This window comes from Schistocerca americana, chromosome 3 (assembly GCF_021461395.2).
Source record: "Schistocerca americana isolate TAMUIC-IGC-003095 chromosome 3, iqSchAmer2.1, whole genome shotgun sequence".
Classification (NCBI taxonomy): Eukaryota; Metazoa; Arthropoda; class Insecta; order Orthoptera; family Acrididae; genus Schistocerca; species Schistocerca americana.
The window spans coordinates 179,244,045-179,262,902 of record NC_060121.1 but is presented as its reverse complement, the minus strand read 5'-3'; positions in this window follow the sequence as shown (position 1 = coordinate 179,262,902).

Here is an 18,858-nt window from a genome sequence, read left to right as displayed (position 1 = left end):
AGACGTCAAAGCGTATCCCTGCCAAAAGACGTAGGAACGTGTCTGATTCGCTGAACTTACGGCAAGTTGTAAAAGAGAGAGAAAGAAAGAGAGAGAGAGAGAGAGAGATGTATGATAAATCCCTTCCTTTGAAAATTTCTCTCCTTCTTTCCTCCTCTGTCTTACAACACATGACGTGTCACTGATCTGATTTCTACTAAGATTGCAGTACACGCAAGGTGCTTATTTGCTTCCACTGCCTTGAAAGGAATGAATAAGTTCTACTTAACGTTCACCAACTTGTAATTTTCTGTAGTTGTTGTCCCGTGCGCAGCAAACAGCACATACGTGGTGAATCCGTTATCTTGAGGTTGCAATAAACTCATGGCGAGGAACTGACATTGTATGAGTAATAAAATTTCGTTACTTTGTTCATGCGGGATGCCACTCGCTTTGTATTAGCAGAATACGGGTAACTCCACAATTATATTCCACTTTATGAATCACAACCAATGTCCATTCCTCACACGTTCATAAAACATAGATAAGGCAATGAACTGCGCATTTGCGTAGTTACCATCAAATTGTTCCTAATTTTACTTCCAAATAACCGGCAATTGCTAGTAATTCGTTAACCGATATTGCCTACGGCAGACAACGTGTCTCTCCTTCGAAACTGCCGAACTAGCTATGATTTACAAACTAGACATTGCCATTTAAGTCTTAACTGATACCGACCACGGCAGTCAACATGTCTGTCCTCCGAGACTGTCGAACCAACTCTCATCTTACAGACGAACTATTTCGTCCGCCATCCAAGTTAGGTTCGTTTAGCAACTGTTAACAAATCTGCTGGTAACTAACACTTTTGAAATAATGGAATGATAGCCTGCTGTTGAGAGGTGCTCTTACATGAAATTTAAGTAAATACCCTGTTTAGTTTTCTACTATTAATAACAGAAGATTATTATTTTGGTGCGCAACTTCCGAAAGTAATCGGCTCATGAAACAGAATTATAGAGAATTCCTTCTACCTTTAACCTTAAATGGAACAAATATCAACTTCTCTCTTTCAGCAGAGAGTCTCGGAGTAATAACAGCTGAAAACCAGAATTGGACTTGGGACGCAACTGCAGTGTACAATAAGGCATCAGCATTTCAACATGCCCTACAAAAATATAAAAAACCTCTCTATCCTTGACCTGAAAAAGAGACTTCTACAAATACTTATGCTTCCAGTTATTGACTACAGTGACGTTATCCTGCAAGGCACTCCTCAGGAAAGCTGTTGGCGCCTGGAAATGTATCTGTGCCGTTACCTATCCTGGCTGCGTACAGACAGGCGCAGAGTTTTCCATATCCTCTATCTTCTCAATTGTCTTATGAACATACACTGTCCCTAATATCTCTACTCGACGTTAACGCTTTTGCCTGAACAACATGGCAGAAACACCCTCTCCCATCAAAACAAACTCCTTTCTGTCCCACTTCATAACTCAGCGACTTTCTCCTAGCAGTAACCCGCTGGAAAGTACAAGGTTCGCAGGACAGCTTCTGTGTAGTTTTGGAGGTAAGAGACGAGGTACTGACAGAAGTAAAGCTGTGAGGACATGGCCTGAGTCGTGCTTGAGTAGCTCAGACGATAGTGCACTTGCCCACGAAAGGCAAAGGTCCCGAGTTCGAGTCTCCGTCCGGCACACAGTTTTAATCTGCCGAAGTTTCATATAAGCGCACACTCTCCTGGAGAGTGAAATTCTCATCGTTAATCTCCAGTCTAGTCCAGCGCCATTTACCGAGTGTACTGCATACGCAAAGATGTGGCCGTCACCCAGGGAGCTGCCACTCGTGACAGCGTTAAGGTACAACTTCCAGTCGCCTGACCACTCCTCCACCGACCGTGGCACAATGCAACGTGACTTGGACTAATTGCAGTTCCACCCTTGACATTGAGTCCACGGCTTAAGAAATCCGTTCTACCCAGTCTTAAATGAGGATATTATTTTGCCGATACACTCGAATTTGTCACGCTAAATGTAGGTTCCTCCCGTTTATATGAGTCATTTTCGAAGACATAAGGAAACTGACCTTACACACGTTTTCACATCGCTTAAGTATCGTTACTTGTTGTGAAGATCTTGTACAACACTATGGCATAGGTTATATTTCCTGTAAGTATTTAATATCTGCTGCATACTGCATCTCGGTACTAGAATGTTAACTCATTTTTGGCTCATGATGGAGGGCTATGCGAATCTACATCACTGTCACAGCATGCCTCCTCACTTTCGAACTCTCTTAAAGTAAACAAATGCCTCGTCACGTACGAAGTGTCTCGAGGTAACAGCACAGAGAAGTTGTAAATGTTAGCTTTGCACTATGTATCACTCTATAAATTTCGTAACAGAGATGATTTTGTTACAATGATCGTCTCTTCCTGTGTAGGTACGAGATCGAAATTTCGTTGAAACGTCTCGCCTCTACGAAAACCCACCTGTTTGTCACTCCAACTCTTGAAGTATATCCACAGTACTGTCCCCCTCACTTCTACCCACCGTACGGCATCTCATTGACATCAAATTGGTAGGCTAATTAATTAAATTGATCGTAAAAGTCATTTTGAATGGTGAGTTATTTTTTCCTCCAGTCGGATTACACTCTCCAGGTAACCGCTACAGACGCTTCTATAACATCCCTGAAGGCTTCCCGCAGGCTAGATAGTCACTTCCTCCAGTACCAAAATGGCTGGTTACCGTAACTGAAGACACCCAACGCTATTTTCATTCTGTCTCTTGGTTACCTTGTCATGCTGGTGGAAGTAGGTTAGAATTATGGTATACTGCTCCCGAAGTAATCCTGCTGAGACCTCTTTTCTAAGGGAGCAGTAGAATATTTCACTATCTTTTCCACCGTCGTAACGCCTCCGGGTCACATGTGAAAAGGTGCCACCTGCCCCACCGCATTACGAACCTCTGCCCACACCTGAGGGCTGTACTACTCCTGGCTGACAACCTACTTACTCCCTTCGCTGGACAGCAAAGTTATCCTACCCTTCTCAGAAGGACTGGGTGCTTCAATGACGCTGAGGTAGATACCAGGATGTCGAACCATATGCTTCATCTCATCCCTTCTGTAAACCAAAACGCTCTGAGATGTATTTTCGAAATATCGTGGAAAGGCTGGAGCAGTGAGTAGTACTGACCGCCACACCTCAAACGTGTACTAGTCTGCACATCTATGTTTCCCTCAGCATACAGCCCTATAGAAGAGTTCCTATTACTTCCCGCCAAGTTAGTGGGCAAAGATTTTGAGAATTCTAATGTGAATCTCTGTAGGGGATGTGATGTTCTTTTCAAGGAACGATATTGAGAACCGACATTTGAAACTGACTGCCGAAGGATTCTACTGCCGCCAACACACATTTCGCGTACGGACCACGAAGATAAGATAATATAAATTAGAGCTCATATGTACACATAGATAGTCTTTTTCTCTCTCGCTCTATTTGCTAGTGGCTTGGCGAAAGAAAGACTACTAGTGGTACAGGGTACCCTCCGCCATACACCGTACGATGGCTTGCAAGGTAAGCATATAAATGTAGAAATAAATTTAGCAGCCTATTAAGATGTCACTCCATCCATTTAGAAGTACATGAAACTCACAGAAGAACGCTGTGTCTTATTTATCGAAAAAAACAAAAGACCGAACTTGTGCTGCTGATTGTCTCTCTGTAGAAACCTCCGTATTAGCCCCTAACTTTCTCACTACAGTCACTTCAGGAGATGTATGTGAGAGGTTTTAACATGTTTGGCAACAATACTTAGAAAGGACGGTACAGAGCTCACCTCCCAACTTCCCTTTCGCCGAGTATCGCTTATATGCTGTATTCTCACGAATCCAGTTTTCGATACATATAGACTTTCAATCCACATTATTCAACGAGTAAAAGATATCCTCCGCTAAGTTACAGACCTCTGTTAATTAACTCGAAATCCCATCAAATTCCTGTACACCGTTCCATTAGTTGGAAGACCATCTAGTCTTCTAGCTGTCACTGGCTGGGTAGAGACCTACCGCAACTAGAAAAATAGCACGCTGACTTACAGGAGGAAATTTACAACTATGCAGAGTACACATGGATTGCACAAAAAAATTCAGAAGTATAACAACTACAATTCATCGATATCGAATGACTATCTATAAATATCCTCCTGTACATGACCTAATCTCTTTTGCCTTATTCTTATGTTTACCACGAAAGAAATAAGACAGTGAAATGGTATCCAGATCTTCGTTGACAGCACGATGTATCTCTCTCTCTCTCTGTCCCCCCTCCATATTTTTGTAAAAACTGCACTAACGTCACCTGGTAGAGAGCTCAATAAGATTTTATTATGTCTCTCACTTCCGATAGATCGGAAACAAATACCATTTGCGTGTTGACATCGACCATATGACGTGATCCCATTAAATACACGTGTACTGGTCCACTGGAGTAAGCGGCTAGTGATCAGATGCTTCCACGGAGATGTGTAAAGTTTCGTCGCCAGTAATGGAGGAAGGCCGTATCCCACAGAGAATCAATCATAAGGAGAGGGTTCTTGTGTTGTTGTTTCATAAGCTGTATGACACATTATTTTTCCGTAATGCATCAAAGCAGTGTATGGCTACGTTATGTGCACAGCCATGCATTTTATTTTTCTACATGAGTTTGAGCTCTGTGACAGGTGCTAAGCCGTCATTTCGATCCTTTGGCTCTCACAGAAAGCTGGACATCACGTGGTGTAGACTATGCTGCTCCCACAACTCACTGGATGGTCGAAATAAAAGGCAGAGGTGGTGTTTCCTATTTACAAAAATGTGTAATACATTATAACGTTTGGAAACTGGAAGAGCCTGCAACATTATGGAGCGTCTCCAAAAGCTGCTATACTTAATCTCATCTTCCACAGTGAAGGTATACCAGTTGTTTTGGTGTTCCATTTCGAAATGACCAAGAGCACTGATTCCACATATTGCAGCCATGTACATGATCACTGTTTCGGTGCTGGCCATCCCCGGCAGCTGCTGCTCGCACCAACAAGACTCTCTCCATGTCAAACAAATAGTGTCAGTCATTATGTAGTAATCAATAGTGTACCACTGAATGGACGGGATCAAAAAGACACTGTTGGTATGGGTGTACTGCAATAAGCGCAACCGTTGATTGTGCGATCAGCAATTTTACCAGTTTTCCTGTAATTTCAACACCAGCAATGACATGGTCGCATGCTTCCCAGTTTCTATATCATCGATAAACCACCCCTCCACTACTTTGCGAGTATCATATGCTATATTGTGAATGTACATAGATGACTGTGCACTACATCCATTCATGGTTAATTCTTGGAAATATGCACCAAATTATACTAGTCTGCGTCCTATACCGATGCAGCTACGTTATCCACATATTTGTAGCACTTCGATCATACTGCAAAATTTACGATTACATTTTGCAATCTTTCCCCTATGTGGTTGCAAGTCACTGAGTATTCTCACATTCATACGATAAAGTTGGTGACTAAAATTTCTTTCACGAACCCTCGCTGCAACACTGCCACCGATTTAATTTACACCTGAACAGGAGTAGGATTCCATTCCATGTCCATAACTGCTGTTCACTGAAGACTATTCCATATCGATCTAACTCACGGCAACAATCCAAGTGCACAAGATCTCTCCAAATGCGTGCGTGTCGTGGAGGTTAGCACCCCTTATCGGTGTACAGTAGATACGGGAGTTTTGTGGTGTTATAAGAGACAGTTAAGAAGAAACATTTGGTTTATGCATGAGGGAGATGCACACAGTTTTACATAGTACTGCTATAAATTCTGGAGTATTGTTCTAGTGTCTGTGGTCAGTACCAAGAAGGTACTGGAAAGAGAGAAATAATTGTAGAACACACACACACACACACTCCTAAGGCTACATGGTTATGCACTTAAACAAGCTACAATGTCGAAACCATGTGGTTTCCAAAATATTTGTTGCGTGAAGTGTAACGCCCTTAATACTCGAATCCAGGACATATACGAAATGTGCAATATCTGACATACATCCACCCAGCAAGTTTCATATCCCATTCACTACGATGACAAAATTTAAGATGATAAAACTACTTCCTTCTCCACCAAAGAAATACAGATTATTTGTGATATATGCTCGATATAGCTTTTCGGACTGGTATAGAGTGCACTGTTCACATTCAGTTATGTTTCGTAAATTATGCTACCCTCGCATAAGTCCTACAAAATGATCGTGAGCAACGGAAAAGGCATCTTATGAGGAAATAGACAAATGCATAGCAATGATGTTTGACGTGTGAATTTAAACACTATGCTGCACTAACTTCAAAACCGGACAACTCTCAAAGAAATGTACACACAGGGTTTACTGTACCTCATAAAACTGTGTCAGTGACTTAGCATCAAAGTAGTTATGAAAACGACGACTCGATTCATGCCCAAAATGTGACTGGGAGATGGTGTGCTTCATATACATCTTCGTTCATCGAAAGAAGGGGGCTGAAATAGGTTTTACATCGGTTTGGTTGTCATGATTTGTCAAACATGCACTAGAAATCCTCTGTTGGATGTGGTATGGAGAGGTGTGCTGTTAATGATTGCAGGTAGATAATGCTCTAAATCCCAGAGCAACTTTCTAGGAAATCATCCAAGTAAGCAGTCAACTTATAGGTATTCCTACCACCTCAGTAGACACACTGCATAATGTTCTTAAAAAGCCATTGAGTAACAGTTCTGTAAGGTAATTAACAGGACCACATGGTTGTGATTGGTAGAGAGCACAGAGAAGCACGTTGTAAATCTGTTTGTCAGAGTTCAGAACGCTTTGGCAGTCTTGCACATGGTTAAACATACAATCCATTCAGCAGTTCTATGTTGCATCCCTGAACGTAGTGATACAATACTCTTTACTGAAGGAGGATGTAAAAGTTTTTGTAGTCACATGTACAGACACTTTATAAGAATCTGTAAGGTGGTTGGTTACAGATAACTTTGTCGTCGCACCTGCGCTTGCGATCTATATATTCGCAGGTCACCCACGTTAAGAAATCTATTCCAGCCGTCTTATCGTTGTCCATGATCACATTACTGTTTCCCTGAGTCCCAGTCTTTCGATTTCATTTTTTTTTTTCTCGTATTTCTCTTGCTGTCACACACTCGTCCTCAAGTACAAGAATTTTCCTGCACTATGCAGATATGTAAGTACTCTCTAATTCTCCCTCAATTTTACCGCATTTGTCGTCTCTCCTTAATTTGTATGTATTTTTCTTAAATTTTTGTTATATATTTTACCGATTTTAGGTCATTTTTTCCAGTTTTTCGATACGTATGTGCTCATATTGCTAACGTAAAAAGATGTGGTTTTATTTTATACATGCAATATCCATCAGCCTACTCAATATTCCTACGAATTTCCCTCTTGCTGATGATTTACACGCCGGCATTTGAGATGAGAGGAGGATGAAAGTAATCGAACTAGATAGTTGAAAGTTAAGTAGCCCTCGTTTTATAACTATATGAGCCTCTCCAAGTGCAGCATGTGAAGGATATAGTGGAAGCTAGAAGTCTGGAAACAGTCCACAGTCTCACACCAATACATCAGAGAACATGTCAGCAGATTCGTGTAGTGGTGCACTTGATGGAAACTCAAAGTCTGAAAACAGTTCTGCATGTCGACCTGTTTCCCAGTCCAACTTGTTGGGAGATGCATCAGTGAGATGACGTGTGTACGAAGCTGATTTCTTCTGCTGCTGCCTCGATTTTCCATAAGTATATGTTCCTATTACCTGCCATGAGTGGTCTACTATTTCTGTTTGTAACCTCCACCTCTTATACATGCCCCATGACCCAACCAAGCTAAGTACAATCCATCAATAAAACACAAGTACATGTGTTTATGTTGTGTGTGTTTACGACAGAATAATATTGACCCTTCAGCCTCAAAGTACATGTGTAAATATTTAGGGTTGAAGGGCCAATGTTATTCTGTTGTAAACACACACAACATAATTACAGTATTTCATGTGTAGGATTCCCACGCTGGAATTATATGGCCTCCCCCCCTCACTCCACCGGAACAGAGGCAGAGTTTGTTCTTAGCAATCTGTCATTAGCCAAAGTGAGTTTATTATTTTAGTTGTGTGATGCAGGACGTAGTAGATATTAAGCTGCTAAGATAAACAATTTTTTTTTTTATCTGATGAGAAAATAGCTATAGGAAACATACCGTATACCATAGCGTTGTACAGGATTTTCACAACAAGTAACGATACTTTAGCGATGTGAAAACGCATGTACGGTCCGATTTCTTGTGTCCTCGAAAATAGCTCGTACAAACGGAAAGAATCTACATTTAGCGTGACAAATTCGAGGTGTATTGACAAACCAACATCCCCATTTTTGGTTGGGTAATACGGATTTTTTTTTAAACTGAGGGGACTATATCAAGGTTGGAACTACAGTTAGTACAATTCGCGCTGCTTTTTGCCGTGGCAAGCAGCAGGAGTGGTCATGGGGGTCAGGCAACTGGAAGATGCAGCTTAAGGCTGTCGCATGCACCAGCTTCCTGGGTAGCAGTCTGACCAGGTACACAATACACCGTGTAGATGGCGCTGGATTAGACTGGAGGGGACTGGTCAGTTTTATTTTTCGTCTTCAGATGCCCTGTTCAAGTAAGATGATCAGCACAACATTCATAAAAAAGTCTTAAGATAATTTCCCATGTTTTTGTTGGTTAGGATGTGACCTGTGACTCGCAAATAGGTATAAGAGTGTTTCATTCCCAAATTGTATTGCTTTTATATAGGGGTAGGGATTTATAGCCACAATGGCCATCCCATCTTCTGCCCCTTGGTGTGCTACCGGCTTCACGCCATCGCCCCCCTCTCTCCTGCCGCCCTTCTTCCGTCAGCCCCTATCTCTTTCCTCTCCCTCTCTCTCCTCACTGACCTCCCCTCACTTGGCAGGGCCTTCAAATTTTAACTCAGATATTTTGTCGTGTTTTGGTGCTCTCTGTGTATGTAACATAAGTGCAGTGCGTTCAGTGTCGCTGTCCCACACTGTAAGCGCCGTTTTTAATTGTGCTATTCGTGGCACTTTTTTTTGTCGATACCATTTTAAATGTATGTGGATTTTATGTCAACGTGCCTCGTCAAACTACCCCTTTTTGTATATTTTAACTCCAATTGTTTCCCCCTTCTCGTGTATATATTTCATCTTTTATCCTGTATTCTACATATTTAATGCTCTACTATGGTATTTTATGCAATCTTTTGGCTGAAAAGCGGCGAATTGTGCCGCTGCCTGCCCATCCCTGCCCCATAGTGCAGGAGAAAGAAATGCCAAAAAAGGAAAATAAAAATGTAGCCACACTGAGATAGTGGCTCCATGTTCTAGTGCTATTAGCTGTCCACATGTCCCTCCACCAGGTATTCACTTGCATTGTAGATTGGTATGTGACTACTCTCTTGTACTGCAGTGATAGCTTAGTGTCCACCCTTCCCACTTAGGGCTATGGGCTAGGCAGACTGGAGCAACGCTAGTGCTAGACTGATACTGAAAATATACTCTCTACATCCCACAGGTACTGACGAAACTGGACCAAGCTCCTGTCTATGGCTTGATCAATGACCACTAACCCTCCCAAATGGCTCTGAGCACTATGGGACTTAACAGCTATGGTCATCAGTCCCCTAGAACTTAGAACTACTTAAACCTGACTAACCTAAGGACATCACACAACACCCAGTCATCACGAGGCAGAGAAAATCCCTGACCCCGCTGGGAATCGAACCCGGGAACCCGGGCGTGGGAAGCGAGAACGCTACCGCACGACCACGAGCTGCGGACCTAACCCTCCCAGCTCAAATTGTTTAAACAAACAATATACGACACTGTCTACAAAATATATACTTTCATCCGTCCAAGGTGGTGGTATTCCTAATTGTTTAAATAAATAAATAAACAAGGCACTGGTGGAAAAGTGTTGGTGTTGGGGAAAGGGGTGAGGGCGAGGGAAGGGGGAGACAGGATCAATGGAAAAGGAGCCAGGATTTTCCTGAGGGGTGCGGCAAGGGACCCATGTGCTGGCTAGGGAATATCCTTGATGGCATCAGGATATGGTGGTAGTTAATTGATGAACTGAATTAATTTGCATGTTGTTGTTGTTGTGGTCGTCAGTCCTGAGACTGGTTTGATGCACCTCTCCATGCTACTCTATCCTGTGCAAGCTTCTTCATCTCCCAGTACCTACTGCAACCTACATCCTTCTGAATCTGCTTAATGTATTCATCTCTCGGTCTCCCTCTACGATTTTTACCCTCCACGCTGCCCTGAAATACTAAATTGGTGATCCCTTGATGTCTCAGAACATGTCCTACCAAGCGATCCCTTCTTCTGATCAAGTTGTGCCACAAACTCCTCTTCTCCCCAATTCCATTCAATACCTCCTCATTAGTTATGTGATCTACCCATCTAATCTTCAGCATTCTTCTGTAGCACCACATTTCGAAAGTTTCTATTCTCTTCTTGTCCAAACTATTTATCGTTCATGTTTCACTTCCATACACGGCTACGCTCCATACAAATACTTTCAGAAATGAATTCCTGTCACATAAATCTATACTCTTCTTCAGAAACGCTTTCCTTGCCATTGCCAGTCTACATTTTATATCCTCTCTACTTCGACCATCATCAGTTATTTTGCTCCCCAAATAGCAAAACTCCTTTACTACTTTAAGAGTTTCATTTCCTAATCTATTCCCTCAGCATCATCTGACTTAATTCGACTACATTCCATTATCCTCGTTTTGCTTTTGTTGATGTTCACCTTATATCCTCCTTTTAAGACACTACCCATTCCGTTCAACTTCTCTTCCAAGTCCTTTGCTGTCTTTGACAAAATTACGATGTCATCGGCGAACCTCGAAGTTTTTATTTCTTCTCCATGGATTTTTATATCTACTCCGAATTTTTCTTTTGTTTCCTTCACTGCTTGCTCAATATACAGATTGAATAACATCGGGGAGAGACTACAACCCCGTCTCACTCCCTTCCCAACCACTGCTTCCCTTTCATATCCCTCGACTCTTATAACTGCCATCTGGTTTCTGTACAAATTGTAAATAGCCTTTAGCTGCCAGTATTTTACCCCTGCCACCTTGAGAATTTGAAAGAGAGTATTCCAATCAACATTATCAAAAGCTTTCTCTAAGTCTACAAATGCTAGAAACGTAGATTTGCCTTTCTGTAATCTATTTTCCAAGATAAGTCGTAGGGGCAGTGTTGCCTCACGTGTTTCAACATTTCTACGGAATCCAAACTGATCTTCCCCGAGGTCGGCTTCTACTAGTTTTTCCATTCGTCTGTAAAGAATTCCCGTTAGTATTTTGCAGCTGTGACTTATTAAACTGATAGTTCGGTAATTTTCACATCTGTCAACACCTGCTTTCTTTGGGATTGGAATTATTATACTCTTCTTGAAGTTTGAGGGTATTTCGCCTGTTTCATACATTTTGCTCGCCAGGTGGTAGAGTTTTGTCATGACTGGCTCACCCAAGGCCGGCAGTAGTTCCAATGGAATGTTGTCTACTCCGGGGGCCTTGTTTCGACTCAGGTCTTTAGTGCTCTGTGAAATTCTTCACGCAGTATCGTATCTCCCATTTCATCTTCATCTACATCCTCTTCCATTTCCATAATATTGTCCTCAAGTACATCGCCCTTGTATAGACCCTCCATATACTCCTTCCACCTTTCTGCTTTCCCTTCTTTGCTTAGAACAGGGTTTCCATCTGAGCTCTTGATGTTCATACAAGTTGTTCTCTTATCTCCAAAGGTCTCTTTAATTTTCCTGTAGGCATTCTCTGTCTTACCCCTAGTGCGGTAAGCCTCTACAATCTTAAATTTGTCCTCTAGCCATCCCTGCTTAGCCATTTTGCACTTCCTGTCGATCTCATTTTTGAGACGTTTGTATTCCTTTTTGCCCGCTTCATTTACTGCATTTTTATATTTTCTCCTTTCATCAATTAAATTCAATATTTCTTCTGTTACCCAAGGATTTCTATTAGCTCTCGTCTTTTTATCTACTTGATACTCTGCTCCCTTCAATACTTCATCCCTCAAAGCTACCCATTCTTCTTCTACCGTATTTCTTTCCCCCCTTTCCTGCCTATTGTTCCCTTATGCTCTCCCTGAAACTCTGTACAACCTCTGGTTCTTTCAGTTTATCCAGGTCCCATCTCCTTAAATTCCCACCTTTTTGCAGTTTCTTCAGTTTTAATCTACAGTTGATAACCAATAGATTGTGGTCAGAGTCCACATCTGCCCCTGGACATGTCTTACAATTTAAAACCTGGCTTCTAAATCTCTGTCTTACCATTATATAATCTGTCTGAAACCTGTCAGTATCTCCAGGCTTCTTCCATGTATACAGCCTTCTTTTATGATTCTTGAACCAAGTGTTAGCTATGATTAAGTTATGCTCCGTGCAAAATTTTACCTGGCGGCTTCCTCTTTCATTTTTTTAGCCCCAATGCATATTCACCTACTACATTTCCTTCTCTCCCTTTTCCTACTACCAAATTCCAGTGACCCATGACTATTAAATTTTCGTCGCCCTTCACTATCTGAATAATTTCTTTTATTTCATCATATATTTCTTCAATTTCATCGTCATCTGAAGAGCTAGTTGTCATATAAACTTGTACTACTGTAGTAGGTGTGGGCTTCGTATCTATCTTGGCCACAATAATGCGTTCACTATGCTGTTTGTAGTAGCTTACCCGCATTCGTATTTTCCTATTCATTATTAAACCTACTCCTGCATTACCCCTATTTGATTTTGTGTTTATAACCCTGTAGTCACCTTACCAGAAGTCTTGTTCCTCCTGCCACCGAACTTCACTAATTCCCACTACATCTAACTTTAACCTATCCATTTCCGTTTTTAAATTTTCTAACCTACCTGCCCGATTAAGGGATATGACATTCCACGCTCCGATCTATAGAACGCCAGTTTTCTTTCTCGTGATAACGACATCCTCTTGAGTAGTCCCCGCCCGGAGATCCGAATGGGGGACTATTTTACCTCCGGAATATTTCACCCAAGAGGACGCCATCATCATTTAATCATACAGTAAAGCTGCATGCCCTCGGGAAAAATTACGGCTGTAGTTTCCTCTTGCTTTCAGCCGTTCGCAGTACCAGCACAGCAAGGCCGTTTTGGTTATTGTTACAAGGCCAGATCAGTCAATCATCCAGACTGTTGCCCTTGCAACTACTGAAAATGCTGCGGCCCCTCTTCAGGAACCACACGTTTGTCTGGCCTCTCAACAGATACCCCTCTGTTGCGGTTGCACCTACGGTACGGCCATCTGTATCGCTGAGGCACGCAAGCCTCCCCACCAACGGCAAGGTCCATGGTTCATGGGGGGAGGAATGATTTGCATGATCAATTTGATATCAAAAGTGACCTACTAGCGCCATTATCCTACTACTGAGTGTTCCTGTAAGGGCTTTGTTTTTACCAGTCGAGGTTTGTAGCCCTAAAACTGAACAAATGCATCATGCTCATCAGATCAGCACCATATGAGTTTCGTACAACACTTTCTAAAGCTCCTAAATGTAGCGCCTCTAATTTAAATTGAACCTCTACAGAAAATTCACATGAAATGTTTCTTGCATACCCGTAGCAAATAGTGCAAAGTAAGTTCCACACAACTCAAAAGATTTTCCCCAGTTCTGCATCTTTAAAATCAGTTTAACTACCCAGTGAAATCACTTGCAACCCATGGGACGTGAAATCAATTACAATGCATGGTACAGAACAATTAGCTGCAACCACAAAGGACAATGAAAAAATTCTTTACACTGAAAAGTGACCCACCAAAAATATATTCACTCCTCAAAAGCATATGATAATCAATGCTAATATTGAGAAGCAGACAAAAGAGTTCAAATACTCACTAGAATGAGAACAGTTTAAGTTTCTAAACACGCATAAATGACAAAACTACACAATACATCATTTACTAAGCAGGTGGTCAAATGGGTATTAAACGCTTACCTAAATGGATATTAAACGCTTCACTAAATAATAAGCTCTCCGAAGCTAATCCTCACAGAACAGTTCCACTGAAAACTAATTGTAATGTGTTTACAGCAGTTATAAAATTCCTCACAGTTAGCTAAACTTAGAATCGCATATACGTAATTAGAATTTCAGTGAATCTGGGTAGTATACATATTGCCGTAAGCCTGTTGCGTGCAGTGTGAATTCGCATGCCAGGAACGCAATTTCAAACTGACCAGTACAACTATCTGTTATTACAAGTATTTATCATTTCAGATAAGTTATCGGAACTTCTTGTATTTGTAACGTTTGCATTTCTGGAATGTACTGTGTTTATATAAATACCAGCTATCTCCGTCCAGGAGCTTAGTAAAGTTCTATTCTGGCTGTACGCTGATTTCTGTAGTAAGTGTTTTCAGAGCCAATTGTTGCACTTCTTTGACAACCCTGCTTTAGGATTTGAGATTGATAATGGTTACGATGTGACACTGTTTAACGGAAACTCCGTGTGCTTCAAAACACTATATCACAGCGGCTTCAGTTAGGTAACACAAAAGCAGCCGCCTGCACGAACCGGAACCGGAATACAAGTAGTGTATCATTCCGAATGTATATGTATTCTGAAGCACAATTTCATTCATAATTGTTTTCCAGAGAGGCTGGTCGGAATCGATGAAATGGCTGAAAGGATTCTACAAAGCTGCTAGCTGCATCAGATGAGATAATATTGTGTGTCTGGCTAATGCGTGCTTTTATTGGAAGGCACATCCCAGCAGTGTTTCGAGGTAACTGCGGAGAAATTCGAGGCTGAACTGAAGAAAACGTTTGGTGACACTCTACAGCGAGTCCACTTAACGAAGAACAACTGAAGAACGAAGGCCTGTCGTCATGACGAAACGATACTTGTATACGGAATATTTCGCCCTATGTAACAGTGTGAATCCGAATATGACACCTACAAAACCTCACACTAGATGAAGGCAACCGCAGAAGGCTTGTACCAGGCGTTGCTGGTGAAGGATGTCAAAAAACAGAAGAATTAATCAAGTGGTGCCAGCTCATCGAGGCGGTGCAACAGGAAGAGAGTCGGACGAAAGTGGTATGATCGAATCCCGAATGTGTTCTGTATAGTACTTGTGAAAGACCACCGTGACCTCTCCTCTCTTATACGCCAGATTGTATCAGCAGGTTACAGCAAGTAGTTTGTGGATGCCAGAAAAGGCGCACCGAGTACACAAGGGATAGCAGTCATGAATGTCGACCCCATGTGTCATAAGGTAATGGAGAACGTCGAAAAAGACGTGTACCTATCTTTCCCACCTATCTCAGGTGCCAGTCCAAAAGGGAAACTCGAACTCAGGTCGCAGCCGTCAATCGACGACTCACCAGCCGACCATTGCAGGTGCGACCGATTCCTCTGCCAAGTACAACGCCCAGCACGAGAACTGACATTCGGAGGGTGGAGTAGAGTTTGCCAGCCTGTTTCTACTGTAGGCATCATGAACATGTAATGCGCTACAGCAAGGAAAGAAGACGAGCGTTCGACGACTATTACGTAGCACGACGTCACCTACCGGAACATTCCTATTCGTGCCAATCAACTTCAGATGATTATAGCCGACCTGTGGGACGAAGCCTATCGCTGTACCCTAGACGAGGTCGCACCACAAACGTTACAGCCGTTCCTCGACATCGTACAGGGGTATCAGCCGCTCGGCGCGCCGCCAAATTCATGAAAATAAGCAAGGCGACCAACTATGAAGGTGAGACCGCCACATCACTCACGGATGACAATTAGCAGTCTCTAGTCGACTCAGCTAATCCTTATTGTTGCCAGCTACAGAACACTATCTTCGTGATACGAAAGCGATTATGCTGAAAGTCGCAAATGGAAAATACATCCAAGCGACAGGAACAGGTATTGCAAGAAGGTCTGTCAATGACAGAAGACAGCCCTTCGATTTTAATTTAAACAAAATGTAGTCATGACGTTATACTCGGATGGAACTTTTTTTTTCAGACATCAGCAGCATTCATAAACTGTGGAAGACGGGAGCTCGAGACTGACGAAACTGTTCCAACATGCAGACACAATAAAGATTTTTCTGGGCAGTTGTTTGCCTTTGAAGACAATGTTATCCCGCCGTCATCAGTGAGACCAGTCGCCAACCTAGATGCTCAGTTCAGCTGTGAAGCTTTTTTATGTTGCAGAAAGGTATCCAGGCTCTCAAAAGATATCTGCAGGACAGCAATGATCATAAGCAGTATAGGAGATGATGGAGAACTTCGGGTCACTGTAATGAACAGCCATCACTCATCTATGAACGTTTAAAATCAGAAGCGTCCTATCTAGCCCGGGACGGGCAGCTCAGTACTGATGCGGCCTTCTGAGCTAGAGTGACGCAAGGTGCAGCGCAAGGGACTGTGTAGTCGAAGACGGAACCCAAAAGGATACAGGGGCAGCAGAATTCATAGTTATGCACTCTTTTTTTAAAATTAGAACGCGATCAAATCACTCAGTTTAACTGGTTGTAATGATTACAACAAAAAACAAATTTCATATAGCATTCAGTGACAATTTCAACAACTGATATAACCCCTCAGGGAAAGTATACATGGGTACTCAGCCAACCCTTTTATGCCAAAATTTCTGTAACATTTGATCTCAAAGACAATACGTGGTGTCACCGCCAGACACCACACTTACTAGGTGGTAGCCTTTAAATCGGCCGCGGTCCGTTAGTATACGTCGGACCGGCGTGTCGCTACTGTCACTGATTGCAGACCGAGCGCCGCCACACGGCAGGTCTAGAGAGACGTCCTGGCACTCACCCCAGTTGTACAGCCGACTTTGCTAGCGATGGTTCACTGACAAATTACGCTCTCATTTGCCGAGACGATAGTTAGCATAGCCTTCAGCGACGTCATTTGCTACGACCTAGCAAGGCGCCATTACCAGTTTGTATTGCGATTATTATTGATGTATCTACAAGAGCGATGTACACCAATTATGGATTAAAGTTAAGTATTACATTAACTACGTACTTTATTTGCTACTATTAATTCCCTTAACTGTTCCAGACCTCACGCCAGTCTGCGTGTAATTAAACGCGTGCATTTCGGCCTCCTCTAGCAACACGGTGTTGGGTCTTCTCCCAACACTTCACAATATTAAATTCAAATTGCATAGAAAATTTACAGGCAAACCACAGTCAGGCCCAGACTGCACAGGGGCTGAAATAATGAATGTTCTCCCTGTGCAAATAATTAATATTAATAAAAATCCTCTAAAAATTTAAAAACAAATGTATGACACAACAATAAAATAAGTAAATACACCTAAACAGTGGGGTAAAATAGTTGCTAATTTCCCCAACGCCTATGACCTAGTTATACAGGATCAATTTTGAAATAGTTCCGCTCCTGCAAGGCAGATGCCACTTCTAAATTTACGTAAAGCGGAAATACAAAAATAATGTTATAATTAACAACGTTAACACTAGAAGCAGTCAGCCTCAAAGGCAAACTACAGTCATGTCTAAACGAATCCAAACACCAGTTTACTTAAAACTTAAGACTCCAGTCCTCACTGTATTCTAGACCATGAGTAACCAAATTATTCAAACATTCACTGTGAGGTTGAATTCACCACGTAGCCACGCTAAATGGGGTTAAGACATTAATTTGCCCTTTCAGGCTTCAGTTACTACTATTGAATTTAAAAAAATTACAAAAAAATATCACAACATACGCAAATTTATACCGCGGCCCAACATCAAGATAGCTCAATCACTCTCGTCTCCAGGCGAGGTGCCGTGACGGCCCCAATCAGAACAGTTTACTGGGTTGGGATGGGATGCAGAGGTTTGTATGGGCGCACGACGGCAAGGTCTTCAGCGCCCGCGCAATAACAGTGTGAGACTGATGTCAAGATAATACGCAGAACAGAAAGAGAAAACAGAATGTAAAACACAAGTAACAAGGTTGAAAAAATATGTGGCTAACCACACCGAAGCATTGGACGAAGCATGCCGTCAGTAGTAAAGAACAGATTACTGGAGGCAGAAATCCAGGGAGCCACATCTGTAACAGATTACGATTGGCCATTAGCAAGAGGCAACAGAATGGATAAAATTCGATTACACTTATACACAACAAGACAATAGATTTTTCAGGCTTTGATGGGTACCTAAATAAATCCAGGGTGGCAACGGACAGAAGCGTTAGCAAGCGCAGCCACGCGGTAGCTATTCACGCAAATAACTAGCAGGCAATAATGACAAGAGTGCACAAACGCAGCGCAATGGCTTAACAGCACGAATAATAAACTGCGGAAGCCGCTGTAGAAAACAGAGGAAAGAAGCCACCTGAAAACCAACGCATGTATCCAATCCAATGCCCGAACTCGAAAATTTGTGGCAAGCAGTAGATTAAAACATTCAAATACAATTTTGCCATTTAAAAAATGGGTGCTAAACTAATAAGATTAATGAGAATGTCAATGATAGAGACAAGAGCAAAAGTACAGGTCCTTAACAGAACAAGTGAAAGCTTTGACTTTAATAAAGGTGTGAAGCAAGGTGATAATCTCTCCACTGTCCTACTCAATATATCCCTGCATAGTGTAGTAAATAAAATCAACAAAAGAGGCACCATGCTTATGAAAACTAGCCAGATATGTGCATACGCTGATGACATTGCTATAGTAGGAAGAAATACCAATACATTCCTAGAAACATAAAGGGCAATGGA